The sequence below is a fragment of the Strongylocentrotus purpuratus genome, unplaced genomic scaffold (genome assembly GCF_000002235.5).
Source record: "Strongylocentrotus purpuratus isolate Spur 01 unplaced genomic scaffold, Spur_5.0 spur5_scaffold_7, whole genome shotgun sequence".
Classification (NCBI taxonomy): Eukaryota; Metazoa; Echinodermata; class Echinoidea; order Camarodonta; family Strongylocentrotidae; genus Strongylocentrotus; species Strongylocentrotus purpuratus.
The window spans coordinates 32,173,620-32,189,687 of record NW_022145613.1 but is presented as its reverse complement, the minus strand read 5'-3'; the positions used below and the strand labels follow the sequence as shown (position 1 = coordinate 32,189,687).

The 16,068-nt window shown below is 36.9% G+C and overlaps 1 long non-coding RNA gene across 1 annotated transcript; it reads right to left on the bottom strand.

Annotated features, from left to right (window-relative positions):
* Nucleotides 1-8,788: 8,788 nt before the first annotated feature.
* Nucleotides 8,789-14,032, bottom strand: LOC115920064. The gene is made up of 2 exons (XR_004062156.1): nucleotides 13,849-14,032; nucleotides 8,789-11,364 (listed from the first exon to the last, which is right to left on the bottom strand). It is a non-coding gene; the product is annotated as an uncharacterized LOC115920064 (long non-coding RNA).
* Nucleotides 14,033-16,068: the final 2,036 nt, after the last annotated feature.

Sequence of the window (16,068 nt, the reverse complement as noted above, 5' to 3'; positions counted from 1 at the left end):
AGCTCTTTTAAACCTGTAGGCGAACCTGTGGCATTAGGAGAGTTAACGACAATGCAAGGCATTCCACTCTGTTCATCATTGAGTATTCTATTCCACTACACCCACGAGTGAGTAATAGCCTCTTTGGAAGCCACGGTATCGGTAGGGTTAACGGCAACGCAAGACTTGCCACTCTGTTAATCATGAGTGTTCTGTACCATTATACTCTCGAGTCTGAATACAGTCTCTCTCCGTGGCCCATCCCTTGCCATTAGATTGGATGTGATGATAATTAAACATTGTGGTCGGATTCAAGGATACCCGCATCAGAGCTAGATTACCCTTCGTACCGTCAGCCAATATTAGCGTCTATAACATACATGTAGGCGTACCCGGCCGGCATCAGACATTATCATCGCCCCAAGCTTTAAGCTAATGCTTCGCTACAGGTACTTGTGACTACACTGAAAGTGATCTACACGTATGCATTGTAGGAAAAAATGACATTCGATCGTACCCTCAGCTTTTAAATTTTTTTACTACCTCTCGGAAATACTGGGTTTACATATTCAAATAAAAGAGAAGGTTTTTATTTCTCTTTTTTTCTTCTTTTATTTCTTGGGGATGGATATTTATATCCTGTAATATCATACTTTGATAATAGTGGGGTCAGCTATCTTGTTTCATAGATAACATTTTATGGGGCCCTTTCATTTTCCACCTGACATGTGGTCATTAATTTTAAACACTGCAAACTAAGATAATTATACTGGTATGTGGTAAGGTGATTAATATTGATTAGGTTTCCTTGTTTAATTATTTTTTACAATAACGTACACTAGACAATGGATTTTATAACCCAATAATGATATACAAACATTTGCTTTTACAAATGACTTGATAGCCTAAAATGTATTTATTATTGAATCCAAGTCACCCCCCCCCCCAAAAAAAAGTCTGAATTACTATGGTTCATTTTAATTAATCAATTATTTGATACCAGCTAATGTCCAGATAAAAAACATTAGTCCAGCTATGTTCTTATGTTCTAAATAACATTCCTTTTAACCCATAACCCGGCTGCTACATGTAGACCCCTACCTCCCCCCCCCCTCCCCAACTCATCATCCGCCTAAAAAACTATGAGCTGTGTACATGTCCAAACTCCAAACGCGCATGAGTCAGATTTTCCCATCCTTTCCTAACATGCATGCATGTCGCCATTGCACACTCACTCATTATGCATGATGCCGCATAGCCGATGCATACGCACTTCACCATCAAGCTATAGATAATCTTGAAAGGTGTTTTGTACATGCAGTATAATTACTCATCAGAACACATTTCCTCATACATGTATCTACACTTTGTATGTACAGTATTCATGCCATTGTTATAAAGTCACATCATTTCTCAACATATCTGGGATCGAATAACCATGGCCCATTTCAGTTTTCCGCATTTTTTTTTGTTTATTGCAAAATTTGGGATGACTGGCTTGTCTAGAAAAGGTCTGGTCTGTTAAAGCAATCAGTGTCTTGTCATTTTTCCGCCTCATTACATCTTCACCTGGTTTTTAGCTTCGTATGCGAGCTGTCACAAAGCTTACTTAAAACGGAAATCATCCATGAAGGCAATTACAACCCTTGCTTGAAAAAAGTCAAAGGGTATTTAGACACTGGTCCCCTAATACACAACCCCAACAAAATTCAGATACATTCCAGAAAATAAAGTACCTTCTCTTCTAGATTTTGACAGCATGAAAACAAAAGAATCACCATTGCAAATAAATGATTATATAATTTAATCTACAAAAGCATCCACAAAAATTCATCCATTTACCAGGGATGATAATAAGCTACATATGTAATCCTGGGCCCAGTTTCATAAAATTACCAATAACAAGTTACAATAACTGTTGTAAGCTACTGAAATTGTGGCATTTGATAGGCTAATACCAAATTGTCATAGAAATTAAGCATTTGTTATTGACAAAAAGTTTAATAAAACAGGGCCCAGGTCTTAAATGAGTCCCCTTTCTATGATGGAAAAAATAGCAGTTCTTCCTTCTTTATTTACCTAACATGATTTTTTGTTTACAGTCATTCAATTAATTTAAGAATATATATATATAACCCCACACCATCTCTATTTGTGACTACAAGACAAGATATTTCTATCATCAATTATGTTTTTTGTGGTTGGAATGTATGCTTTTAACCATTTTTTGAATTGTCTGTAAAACTGACCTGTTTTCAGACATCATATAAAAACCTGTATACTGATACTTTTAAAGGCATACTTCAATCAATTCTTACATTATCCACACAAATACCTGGTTTTAGTCATCACCAAAAACCCACGATAACAATTTTTTTTAAAGCACGTTTCAATCCACTGCTCACATCTGCACAAATGACCCAGTTTTTGTGATTATCTGAAACCAGTGATTATCTGAAACCAGTCATAATGCAAAACGAGTACACAAGCCAGCCATCAAATGATATGAACAAGACCACATCACAAGCCTACGCCATAGAAACATCCTCGCCCTCTCTGATGATTACAACCTTATTACGATAGGCTATGGGTGTTTCTGAACAGAAGTGTTATAATCATTGATTTTTTCTTTCCCTGAAGCATGGCTTGTTATTGCCGCAGCAATATTATTGTTCATGTGTATGAGTAACTGCACTTGCGTTTGCATAAATTAATCAAGAAATGTGCATCAGAGATGAGGTTGCATGTGGCTGAATTAAACTGGCTTGTTTCATGAAATACATGTACAAACTGTCTGTCATACAGTAACAGTGTCCTTAGCTTTGAACATGCCTTTTAAAGCTACATGTTTTTATAATTACATGTGTTTGAATAAAAAAATAACTGCTAGAATTTAGAATGATTCTGTCTTAATTTGCTTGAAAACAATAATGAAAATTTCATGAGAGATGAAAAAGGAATAGTGCAGAGTTTGTGGATGTGACAAAAGCACATGGATACAAAATGGTTGTAGTTCTACCATTAATTTTGTTTTTCAAGACACCTACCGGTAATTAACTTTTCCTTCTACAATACTTTTATCACAGTTCTGGCAGAGCAATTATCAAATTTTCAAATAATTTGAATTTTATTAAATTTTTGCTGGTCTATCTTTCTATAATGTTTATATTCTATTTATTGCAAGATCAAACAAGTACCCCTAACCGCTTCTTCCCTTTTAATATTTGTCAGTTATTTTTGAGCCATAATTATGCCCCTTAACATGAAACACGCCGCCCCCCCCCCAATTTGTTAAAATGTTAATATTTAACAATAGCAATAAATTCTCACAAAGTTGCACCCCACATGGCGAGTATTTGCCGAATTATACTCGAGCTTTACCCTTTCATCATGTAACATTACAGAGAACAATTCGTGAATACATAGTGTTACACACCCATTTTTCATAACAGTTCCATGCTTATGCAGCCTAATATCTTCATATCATAGATAAGGATAAGCCTAAGGCGTTCGCATTTAATAAAAAAAAACTTGATTCTTAGTCAGTGTATATTGAACTTGAAGTTAGTAATTTTTTTTTTTTTTTACTTTAGTACTGGTAGAGGAAAAAAAGCAATCTAAAAATTGTTGGTTTCATGTGAAAGAACCTCCAATTGAAAAACTATGCCTCATTTAGTAACTATTAATCTAATTTGGAATTGCATAGATATATCAAGTCATAAAAATGTCATATGCATTACAAAAGAACAGCATTTTATTATTGTTAGGTGTTGTATTCAGTATGCCTAAAGTTAATCTGCATTATTGTGGTAAATGAAATGTGCGATTTCTGAAACTTTCTTCAAAATATTTTTATACTCGGGTTAACATTATCCAGCTACTCTGAACAATTACTGTTTCACTGATAGAAAACAAATTAAGAATGTTTTCATGAAGTTTCATTATTTATGTATTTCCATCCTGACTATTCGTGGCACTTTTTATATGCTTTGAACTACAAAATGCTATACAGTCATGTCTACTTCTATGAGAGCTATGCTCTTTTTTATGAGTGTTCAATCTGTAGAGAATTTAAATCTCTTTATAATTGGAGATATGAAGATCTGAGATATCATTAAAATGAGAGTCAAGAGTGAAAATTGTCATGCACCAATTCCTTACACCGAAGAAACTGACAAAGAAAAAGGCACCAAAAACAAAATCAACATGTTGCAGATCTTTCAGGTTTTTGTGAAGGCCTTGGCATTCTACAAGTTTGTCTCACAATGTTGCGAATCTGCTACAAGATAAACATGACCTTTGGTATAAAATCTTTGATTAGACGGTACAAATCTTTGGTTCCATGCAAAGTTCAAAGATATCCTAATATAATTATGTCATCCTTATGAAACTTGCAGAAACTTTCAATAAATTAACCTAATGCAACTTCAGTAGCCTTGTGTCTCACACCTTTTAAAATGTGTGGGCAGGACAAGAACATATGACAAACAGTCAACCTGGCACAAGTTGTTGACATAGAATGTGTTCAACAACCTCTTAAAGGTACCACCATGTCCCATTTGCAGGCCAAAAATAGAGAAAAAGTTCAATTCCAATGGCATTTGAAAGATAACACTAATTAGAGCTTCCCTCAAAACGAAAGGGCTTGAAAATGTCTTTAAGTGGGAAAATAAAGACTATTGGTTGTCGAATTGACTTTGCAATCACTAAAGTAATAGTAATCTCTCTCTCTCTCTTTTTTCTCTCTCTCTCTCTCTCTCTCTCTCAATTGGTAACTCCGATATTGAAAAGGGAAAAAATGAACGAAAACAAACTTTACACAACAAACTGTCCAAGTATTTCAAAGTTAGTGAAGGGAGAAATAAAAGTTCAAAGAAGAATGACTTATAAATCAATCCAAGAAACACTTCATTCTTGCAAATGCATGCTTGTTTGTTGGGAATGAGGCATATACCCATGTCGTCAATTTGCTATTAATTGAGATCAAGATTCGGAGTATATCACCAACGCACGCACAAAATGGATTGTCCATACACGTTTTTGATAGGGAGAATATCAACGCAAGGTTAACTGTAATTACAACATCATGTTTTAAACTCAATACAATAGGGGAAGTCCTTGTGGTCATGTTTTAAGAAGATACATGTAATTATAATTGTTATATTGGTATTGGCCGGGAAAAAGCATCATTTGAAAGCTATTTTATACATCGCTTTATAGGATATAAGAACGTACCTCGTCCGTCGACATGTGGTAATCGGGATCAAACTGACTGACTGACGAATAAGATCCACGGTCTCGCTTTGCCCATGTCATTGTGATAACCCCCAACAAGAAATCGTTTTAAAATGTCTCCTTATTCCACCATAGACGTTTATCTTTCCATGTCCGCTAGAATAGATGAATAATCCAGAACTTGGAGATGTACACTTGATCCAAGAGGCTTCCAAGCCCGCAGAAGTTCTTGAAGAGCTTGCCGAAAACTCTTACGGAATCGGTGTTCAGATCTGTTTCCCGATGTGTTCAGACTATAAAGTCTAGTGTCTGCATGTATGTGAAGAGTCGTCTTTGGAGTACACTCAGAGACGGGTGCAAGTGAAGCAATGGTGTTGCTTCCAGGGCTCTTAAGTTGTTATGTAATCACTTGTGAGTTCAGAATTAGAGTGACTTGATGCTTCAACCATCAAATTGAGCTACGTTCCTTGTTCATGAGAAGATATACTTATCAACTCAAATGCAAAACTAATAACTTGCTCCAGTGGAAGATTTACAGAGACAGCAATAAGCAGCAGAACAAAATGATTTTAGATATTTATATCTGTTAAAAAATAATCTCTAACAAACGAAATATACGCAATGAGGCACCAAAAATGTTTAGAAATTAAAAAATACACGCAAAATTCTTCAAAAAAAGAAACCAACATAAATTGCATAGGCAAAAACTTTGGAAGTAACTTTAAAATGACAAAATTAATATATACAATCGTAAAAGAAATCTGTTGCTTGCTTTTCTATAGTGTAGGTTAAATGCTTTCAATTGCACTTTGTTATCTTGCTATAAGATGCACTTGTTACATGAAAGCTAGCTTCTTTGGAGAATGTGCAATATGTTTGACTATTAATTGTCTCTTTCTAGTAAAGTATAATAGCATCTACTGGAATATGAGCTTTCCGTATCAGCTTTTTATGTCGCAAGTTATTTCACAATTGTCTAGGAACCTGCAGGTCATAGGCAGTGCAGTTCACATACGTCATAAGTCATGTCTCTTTGAAGCAATACATCAAGTTTCTGACACGTCAAGACAGACGTCCTTTGATATCTGGCCTTGCTGGGAGGCTTGTTGAATGGGATATTCATAAAGCAACAGTCTAGTCCATTGAAGCTATTGTACATGTCAAACTAACATTGTCATTGCTCCTGGAATGTTATATTCATGATGATAAACAATTAAAGAGGAGAATATTGCGCTGAGTTCACATTGAATATCAATAACTCACAAATGGCGCCGGTTGCATGGATTCCGGAGGAAGATGATGGGAAATGAGTAATGCAGCAAGCATTAGGTGTCCACCAGGGATTAAGAAATGTGTCTCTGAGCTGCCGGAGACACTGTTGCAAGAAGACAGAGCCCTGCACAATTGCGTCAGGTTATCACCATGAGATGTGGATATATTCTTCACACCGAAGCCGTATGTAGGCAGTGTCACTCCATTCATTATACATGCACATGTCAGCTTGCACCACTAGGCTTGCCATTCCCCTTGGGTGTTGCAATGCGCAGGTATCGTCCTCTTGCGAGTGATTCGTGAGGAACCACGACGGGGTACTCCTATCTCATATGCTGCCATGCCCATGAGGCACACTTGCCCCCCAAACCACCACCTTTCCTTCGAGGAAGAGGCGGTTCCGGCGTTCTGTTATTATGGCAACCTTCGTTTGAAAGGAATTCTCCACCAAGAATGATTTTCTCACGCTATGGATGTTATTATCGTTCCAAAAAGGTGCATCAGCGTTTGCGGTATCCTCTCTTCTATGAATCTAATCATATGACAAGAGCTTTCTCCTTCTGATAGCACATAGCAATGGAGACACAATGTGTGCACTGAGTTATTAACGATGCCCCATGTACTAGACAGACAGTATGCATGCGAGTGTGTGAGAGAGAGGGAGAGGGAGAGCGTGAGAGGGAACAGATGAAAATGAGCGAGAGTATGAGATATCGGGAGAGAGAGAGAGAGAGAGAGCTGAAAAGGTGGTGGATGTGTGTGTGTGTGTGTGTGTTGTGTGTTGAATGCATACAGAATTACTGAGCCTCACATAGGGGAGGTAATGAGGAATTGCAGCGGCTGATAACGTGCATACTAAGTGGGCTTGCGGAGATGAATTGAGGCTTGTCTCACCGAGGCTCTACCATTTTACACAATGGGGGTGCCACAAAGAGAATGTCATTAAATTATATTCCAACAAAATGTACATGTTCTATGAGTACATTACTAAATCTAAATTTCTGATTTAAAAACGGCATCAAACACTCGTATTAAACTGGCGGAACAAACCTATTTGACTCGTATGCAAAGATTTAAACTATTTTTGTTTATATCCACATAAAATGTAGCTTCAAAGGAAATATTAATCAGGGTTTTGAAATATATTTCATGCTTGCATGATTATCAGTTAATGTGATATCCAAATATATTACATTAGGCTTTAATAAGCAATAAATTAGAGACTTTCAATACTACTTTGATAACAGTGATTTCTCATACCGGTATACATTTTATCATACATGATGAAGTTTGGAAATCTGATTAAATGGTCAAATTGGCAATTTTCCTTACGGTATTTTAATGGTTGCAAAGCATGACAAGCAAGTCAAAAGTGGAATATAATTCAGATTTTGCCTTATATTTTTATATAATATGTATTTGTGTTTCCTAATTTAATATTTTCATCTTATTTCACATGTATATAGCAAACAGAATCTGAATCTTTACGCCATAGCTCTGAGGTAAAACACTTTTACTGCTACAGCTATTTATAAACTGAATTCTCTATAATGTCTCATTTATTATGAAAATTGTTACAAACTCGCTGTGCATGGCATTTGACACTGAACTATTTCATAATCTTACATAGACACTTCAATCCCATTGAGTTATGTTTAATTAAACCTGACATTAATCAAACATAACTGTCCTGTGTATTTCATGCATGGCAGGACATTATGGCACCCTGAGTTCTCCCCAAAGTCACGAGTATATTAAGTAATTGCCTACACAGGTTCAATTTTTATCCTTTCATGCTTGTCAATCAACACGGCGGTGTATAAGCACACGTATATCAGCATGCTCGCTTTAATACTCGTATCTTCAAAATTAAATGGTCTCAAGTTGGCAACACGTGCAGCAAGGATCTCCATTAACCTATTTGAAAAAAGCCTGTCATTCTATTTTACAAATATTACTTTATTTATAAGAGGGAGCTTATATTACCACGGTTGTCAAATGCAAGTATGATATACAGATAAGATAATATAGGAAGAAAAATCCTATTTTTGCAGGAATATGAGGCAATAATAGGTGCATGACATGTGAAAAAGATAGATTACATGTTGTTAAAAATATCTTTTACAAGATATAGGATGCAAAGGGGCCAGTGGTAACTAATTTATGTCAGCATAGGTACCTGCATAATGATTAAACCGATTTATAATATCTACCAAGACCCATAAGAGGGTCAACTTGTATCATTAACACATTTCTATAACCCTGGGGCTCTCAACAGATGATATCTGAGAACCAGAAGATCGTAAGTCCTATATATAATGGTATATGAGTCAATGTCCATTTTGCTATCAGCAGTCAATAGTCTGAATATTCAGTCAACATATACTTTCACCATTTGCTTTGACCAGGAAGGGCGCATTAAGCATAACACATGTTACTTTAATATGATTAAAGTTCCTTCTGGTTTTCAAGTGATATTTGGAGAAAATAGCTGATCAGAGTGTCATATTAACACAGACGTTAATAAACCCCTCCTTATTTTCAATAGACATTAAGGGAAAATTATGCAAGTTTTACAAGGAGAAGGGTGAAAGTTCCCACTCTGTAAAAAAATTACATACATGAAAAATGTTACAAACAAATGCATGCACCAGAAGACACATACATGTACTATGTCTATTAACATGTCTCCACCTTTTATGGGACCCCTATCCTGATTTCTGTCTGAAGTACACCTTGCTGCACGCCGCCGCAGATAAATGAAAGCGTTTATCTGCACGCTATCCATCCTCCATGTTTCTTCATGGCCAATGTATTGGATTCAATTACAAGCTGAGAGTACCTGCAGAAAATTCTGAACCTCCAAACCAACGAGGTCAGGAAAAGGATAAGATAAAGGAACAACTCATTGAAACTGTGTATTATTCTTTTCCATTAAACATATTTCAAAAAACCTGAGAAGCTATACGGTACTTGAAATCTACATGAGACGGTACTTGGCAAAAAAGACATGATTGAATAACAGGGGAAAAATGATGGCTTCAATTTGAATTATGTTTAGACAACATTGTGCACTGTAGATTAGTTTAGTGAAAATCTTTTAATTCATTATGAATATTCATCAACTGAAAGCATAGAAATTTTTATAACTATAGCTCTTTGAAGAATACAGCAGTGTTTTGGGGGTTCTTGGACAAACAGTTCAGACATGAAAAATAAAAAGTGTTTTCTAATCATACGGAAGTGAGTTTCAAATCCTTGTCTTATGAATCATGACATTTGGGCATTTAATTAATATCTACAACCCCCTCTCACCCACATGTGGAATTATAGTATTGTTTTTTAACCTTCATGCATTTTGTGTGGCTTCACCATCAATCATTTGCTACAAGGTAACAGTTTTCTATGCACAATAAGACTTAAAAATGTAAAGTTTGTGTGCTGTACAATATTTATACCATAAAGATCAAGATCAAATTAAAATATATTGGGACCTATATGTAATATTTCAATTTAGTTGAACCTGAACCCTATTTTACGATCATGTTGAACAAAAGTATATCTTAAACCTCATACTACTGCTACTTGCAAGCATACAAAAAAAGTTATGAAATTTTGTGGGAGAATCTTCTCTTTACTATCAAAAGGACATAACAAACCACAAGATGAATGTCATTGTATAATATTTTACACAACTTGATTTTATACAATTCCTCCTTATATTTGTGTATGTATTAAGCTTAACATTTTCTTAATCATTTATACCTTTGTTCTTTCCCCAAATTGCAGTGATCTGTTTTCAGTCTATTTTCAATATCATTTTCTGCTTTACATAACTCTAAAAATCAACTTGTCAATAAATGATAATTTTCTAGTATATGTTTCAGAGGTAAAATGTGATTACTAGCTTTTATAATCTTCAAATTAGCAGTGTGGTGGTGTCACAGATGCATTTCACTTGTACATAAATTTGACATATATGTAAATTATGCAGTTTTATTTTGTAATGATCCTACCAAAAACAAAAACAAATAAAAATCTTTCCTTCCCCCCCCCCCAAAAAAAGAAAAGAAATTAGGGTAAGATAGCATACCTACAAAGACATTAAAAAAAATACTAATGCACTATTTTATCCATATAAGTGCAATAAGCCCAAATATAGGAGGTATAAATTCAATTTGATTTGAGATGACACCATTTTTAAACTAAACAGGTGTAGAAAATAGGAACCCTTTTAAATGGAGATGAATATACAATCAAATGTAATAACCTTTTGTGATAATTACTTCATGCTTTTGTTGTGATTGCATCAGGTCTGTCAAATTTATGGAGAAAAATATTTATTCTTAAAAAATCAAAAAAAGGATAACCATTATAAATGATGATAAAATATTTGATTCACATTTTAGGTCAATCTCAGACACACTGTACGTACATAACAGCGTGATGTAGGAAATGCTAGACATAATTTGACCGCACTATATGTGTACATATGGACAACATGTAGTGTTTGTATGTGATTACACTTAGCTTTCCAATTATGTGCATTCTCACACTGTGCTAGCCCCTTTGATTATGTGTATTCATGCACTGCATTGCATTACAGAGCATGAATACGAAGGAGAGAGTACCACTCAGCTCAGGCAGCTGCAGTGTATTACCACATACAGCTTCTCGTTGACATTTTGAGGCGGAGGTTCAACCTGGCGGGAAGGCGCCGAGAGAGGGCAGCAGATTTTGATTGGGATGTTCTTGTGATGATATTCACTGCAAGGGTATAGCATGCATGAGCTACATGTACGAAGGTACTTGAAGCTTCATGCCATGGTTAGAGTTTTGCATGGCTGAGGTGGTCTCTATATCATTCTGGGTTTACCCCTCTCTATGGTGGCCCTGAAGGGACATCGCGAATAGACTAAATCGTGAAAAATATGCGATAAAATTCACGATATCGTCAATTTTATCGCATATTTTTCACGAAGAAATTCACGAAATTGACGATATCGTGAACTTTATCGTGAACTTTTCACGATGAAATTGACGATATCGTGAATTTTATCGTGAAAAGTTCACGATATAAAGTTCACGATATCGTCAATTTTATCGTGTACTCTATCGTGTATACTCTATCGTGTACTCTCCTGACGGGCGCTTCGTAAACAAAACCAGCCCTAGCTGGGGGAGACAGAGAGAAGGAAAAAAGGGAAAGGGAAAGAGAAGATAAAAGGAAAGAAAGAATAATAAGAAGAAAAGGGGGGGGGGGGGGGGGGGGGGGGGGGCGAAGGGCTCTTGCCTCCTCCTCACTCCCCCCCCCCCCCTCCCCGCCAAAAAATAAATCAGAGAGAGAGAGAGAAGGGAAAGGGAAAGGGAAAGAGAAGATAAAAGGAAAGAAAGAAGAGGAAGAAGAAGAAAAGAGGGAAACGGGGGCAAAGGGCTTTTGCCTCGTCCCCCCGCCCCCCGCCAAAAAATAAATGAGAGAGAGAGAGAAGGAAAGGGAAAGAGAAGAAAGAAAGAGAAAAACGAAAAAGAGGGAGAATAGGAAAGAAAGGAAAAGAAAGAAAAGAAAGGAGGCAAGAGCCCTTCGCCCCTGTTTCCCTCTTTTCTTATTCTTTTTCCTCTTCTTTCTTTCCTTTTATATTTTCTTTCCCTCTCCCTTCTCTTTCCCTTTATGGCGGGAGGGGGGAGGGGGAGGTAAGAGCCTTTCGCCCTTCCCCCGTTTCCCTCTTTCCGTCTTCTTCTTCTTTCTTTCCTTTTATATTTTCTTTCCCTTTCCCTTTCCCTTCTCCCTATCTCTCTCTCTCTCTCTCCTATTTATTTGTTGGCGCGGGAGGGGGGAGGAGGCAAGAGCCCCTCTTTTCTTCTTATTCGTCTTCCTTTCCTTTTTTATTCTCTTTCCCTTTCCCTTCTCTCTCTCTCTCTCTTATTTATTTTTTGGGCGGGGGGATGCAAGAACCCTTCGCCCCCGTTTCCCTCTTTTCTTCTTCTTCTTCCTTTTCTTTCTTTCCTTTTATCTTCTCTTTCCCTTTCCCTTTCCCTTCTCTCTCTATCTCTTATTTATTTTTTTGGCGGGGGTGGGGAGGGAGGAGGCAAGAGCCCTTCGCCCTTCCCCCGTTTCCCTCTTTCCTACTTATTCCTCTTCTTTCTTTCCTTTTATATTTTCTTTCCCTTTCCCTTTCCCTTCTCTCTATCTCTCTCTCTCTCTCTCCTATTTATTTGTTGGCGCGGGAGGGGGGAGGAGGCAAGAGCCCCTCTTTTCTTCTTATTCGTCTTCCTTTCCTTTTTTATTCTCTTTCCCTTTCCCTTCTCTCTCTCTCTCTCTTATTTATTTTTTGGGCGGGGGGATGCAAGAGCCCTTCGCCCCCGTTTCCCTCTTTTCTTCTTCTTCTTCCTTTTCTTTCTTTCCTTTTATCTTCTCTTTCCCTTTCCCTTTCCCTTTCCCTTCTCTCTCTTATTTATTTTTGGCGGGGGGGGGGGGGAGGAGGCAAGAGCCCTTCGCCCTTCCCCTGTTTCCCTCTTATTCCTCTTCTTTCTTTCCCTTTCCCTTCTCTCTCTCTCTCTCTCTCTCTCTCTCTTATTTATTTTTTTGGCGGGGGGAGGGGGAGATAAGAGCCTTTCGCCCTTCCCCCGTTTCCCTCTTTCCTTCTTCCTCTTCTTTCTTTCCTTTTATATTTTCTTTCCCTTTCCCTTCTCTCTCTTATTTATTTTTGGCGGGGGGGGGGGGGAGGAGGCAAGAGCCCTTCGCCCTTCCCGTTTCCCTCTTATTCCTCTTCTTTCTTTCCCTTTCCCTTCTCTCTCTCTCTCTCTATCTCTTATTTATTTTTTTGGCGGGGGGGGGGGAGGTAAGAGCCTTTCGCCCTTCCCCCGTTTCCCTCTTTCCTTCTTCCTCTTCTTTCTTTCCTTTTATATTTTCTTTCCCTTTCCCTTTCCCTTCTCTCTCTCCTTATTTATTTTTTGGCCGGGGAGGGGGGGGGGGAGTGAGGAGGAGGCAAGAGCCCTTCGCCCCCCCCCCCCGTTTCCCTCTTTTCTTCTTATTATTCTTTCTTTCCTTTTATCTTCTCTTTCCCTTTCCCTTTTTTCCTTCTCTCTGTCTCCCCCAGCTAGGGCTGGTTTTGTTTACGAAGCGCCCGTCAGGAGAGTACACGATAGAGTACACGATAAAATTGACGATATCGTGAACTTTTCACGATAAAATTCACGATATCGTCAATTTCATCGTGAAAAGTTCACGATAAAGTTCACGATATCGTCAATTTCGTGAATTTCTTCGTGAAAAATATGCGATAAAATTGACGATATCGTGAATTTTATCGCATATTTTTCACGATTTAGTCTATTCGCGATGTCCCTTCAGGGCCACCATACCTCTCCCCCATGTTGAAATGAGTTTGAATATGTCTGGAGTATTTCCAAGTTGCTGGTCATATTGGAGCCATACTGGAAGTATAACCTATTAAAAGGGAAGTCCAGCCTGTTTTTAAGTTGATTTTAATTAAGTTGATTTTAAGGCAAAAAATTATTAAAAATTAAAAAATTATTATTCTTTTTAAAAGGTGCGATCAATCAAATACAAATTGGCAACTCTGTGATCTATCTTGCGAGGACCCCTCCCATTTGCCCTGTTCTAAAGTATATACTGGTATATTCATATATTTTCCCTTCATAACATTTTCAATCATATATCCACCCTAAATATAATTATTGCAAATATCTTTTTATACAACCCCTGTATGACACTAATCTATTCCATCATCTGTAACTAAAAATTGAAAGTTTATGAAATATCTGTACAGAGCAAACTGGAGTGGAGCTCGTCAGAATAGTCACAGTGACGCTAATTTGTGTTCCACTAATGACATATTAAAATATTCATAACTTTCTTATTTTTAATTGGATATTACTAAAACTTCCACTCATTTGTTTTTCTCACTTTTCAGCTTTTTATTAAAACCCAACTGAAATCAGGTCTGACTTCCCCTTTATGGCTACCTGGAGCAAAGTGTAATTTAACATAATTTACAATTCTGGTATTTCACTATTCACAGTCTCCAAGATAGGCTAAACTAACCAAGGCTTATTATGGAATCAGTATTATGCAACAATTAAAGAAAACTCTAAATCATACCAGTGAATCTAAATCACTGATTAACTCTTCCCCACATTCGGAAGGATAGATACAGAGCAAGGAAAACAAAATCCAGAATTTGTTACAGCACAAAGTCGGAGATGATAGCTAGCCTTGTCCCCAAGCATGAGTATGCATAACTTATACCCTACGAAGCATCTCTAGCAAACATGGAATCATGTTAAATGCAGTTTGCAAAGACACTCGGCCCCCAAGTCTTAATGGAATAACACTCTTTGTGATTGCTATGAATACATGATGGCATGGAGTGATGCTTCGCAACAAAGTCACTCAACATTATAGAGTAATAGATCTAATCAATCAGAAAAGGGAGAAGAAAAGTGAGGCTCCTTCGACACATGAAATGAAATTTTTTGAAAGGGAGGGGGCATACACATACAACGTTTATTTAAGATAATCTTGAGTAGATGTTTATGCTTTTTCTAATGAAATCCAAATAAAGTGACAATGCATGATGAAGGCTCTGCATAAATGATATTACTTAAGTTTTTAGATGAAAATATAAAACGAAGGATTGTAAGAAAGTAAGAAACTTCAAAATATATACAGAATAAAGCTAATTGACCCTGCTAAAACATATCGTCTAGTCCCATATGCATACATTTTTCTATGCTTTCGCACGTTGGTTACAAAAGAAAAGAAAAGAAAAGAAAAGAAAAGAAAAGCAGGAAAGGAACAAAAGGAACAAGATAAGGAACATGAAGAAAAAAAAGTTGATAAAACTCCCTCTCACATCCTTATCTAATGGCCTTTTCATTTCACTTTTCACCCATCTCTTTGACAGACTGATGCCCCACACCATGAAATGATGTCAGTGGCCCCCCCCCCCCTTCACAATGCCCAAACTAAGTTTCGTTCCTGACTGGGTAAAATGAAATATACAGTTAACAACTAAATCATTCATATACCCCTTGTAAAGTTGATGATTTTCCTAACTCGAGATAGTCGAGAATAAAAGGTGGACTGGTTGAACTAGGGCCTTTTTTTAAATAGTTTTAGATGTAAGCTCTAATATATCACATTCTCAAGATACATTAATCAGGGCAAATCAATTATTCACATACTAATAACACATTACAAAAATTGGTAAGGGTTTGAATAATTTAGTTGTTAACTTCATATCAAGGAACAGGAGAATAAGATAGCCATGATTGGCAATATACAGAGATGATATCCATTCTTGATCGTAAAACAAACCCTGATCGGGCAGTCACAGTCTTTCACTAACTCAATTCCTAACTTCAACCCTGGACCTGGTAAATCTAATCTTAACTCTAACATCATCCATTAACCTAACCTAAAACACAATATCAACCCAAGTCCTAATCCTGTATCTCTAATAAAATAAGCCTAAAATAAATGTCCCCTTAGCAAATGCAAAAGTAGGATTTCTATTCCCTCTGGTGTTGTGGTCGAGTTGATACGTCTTAGGACTGTGG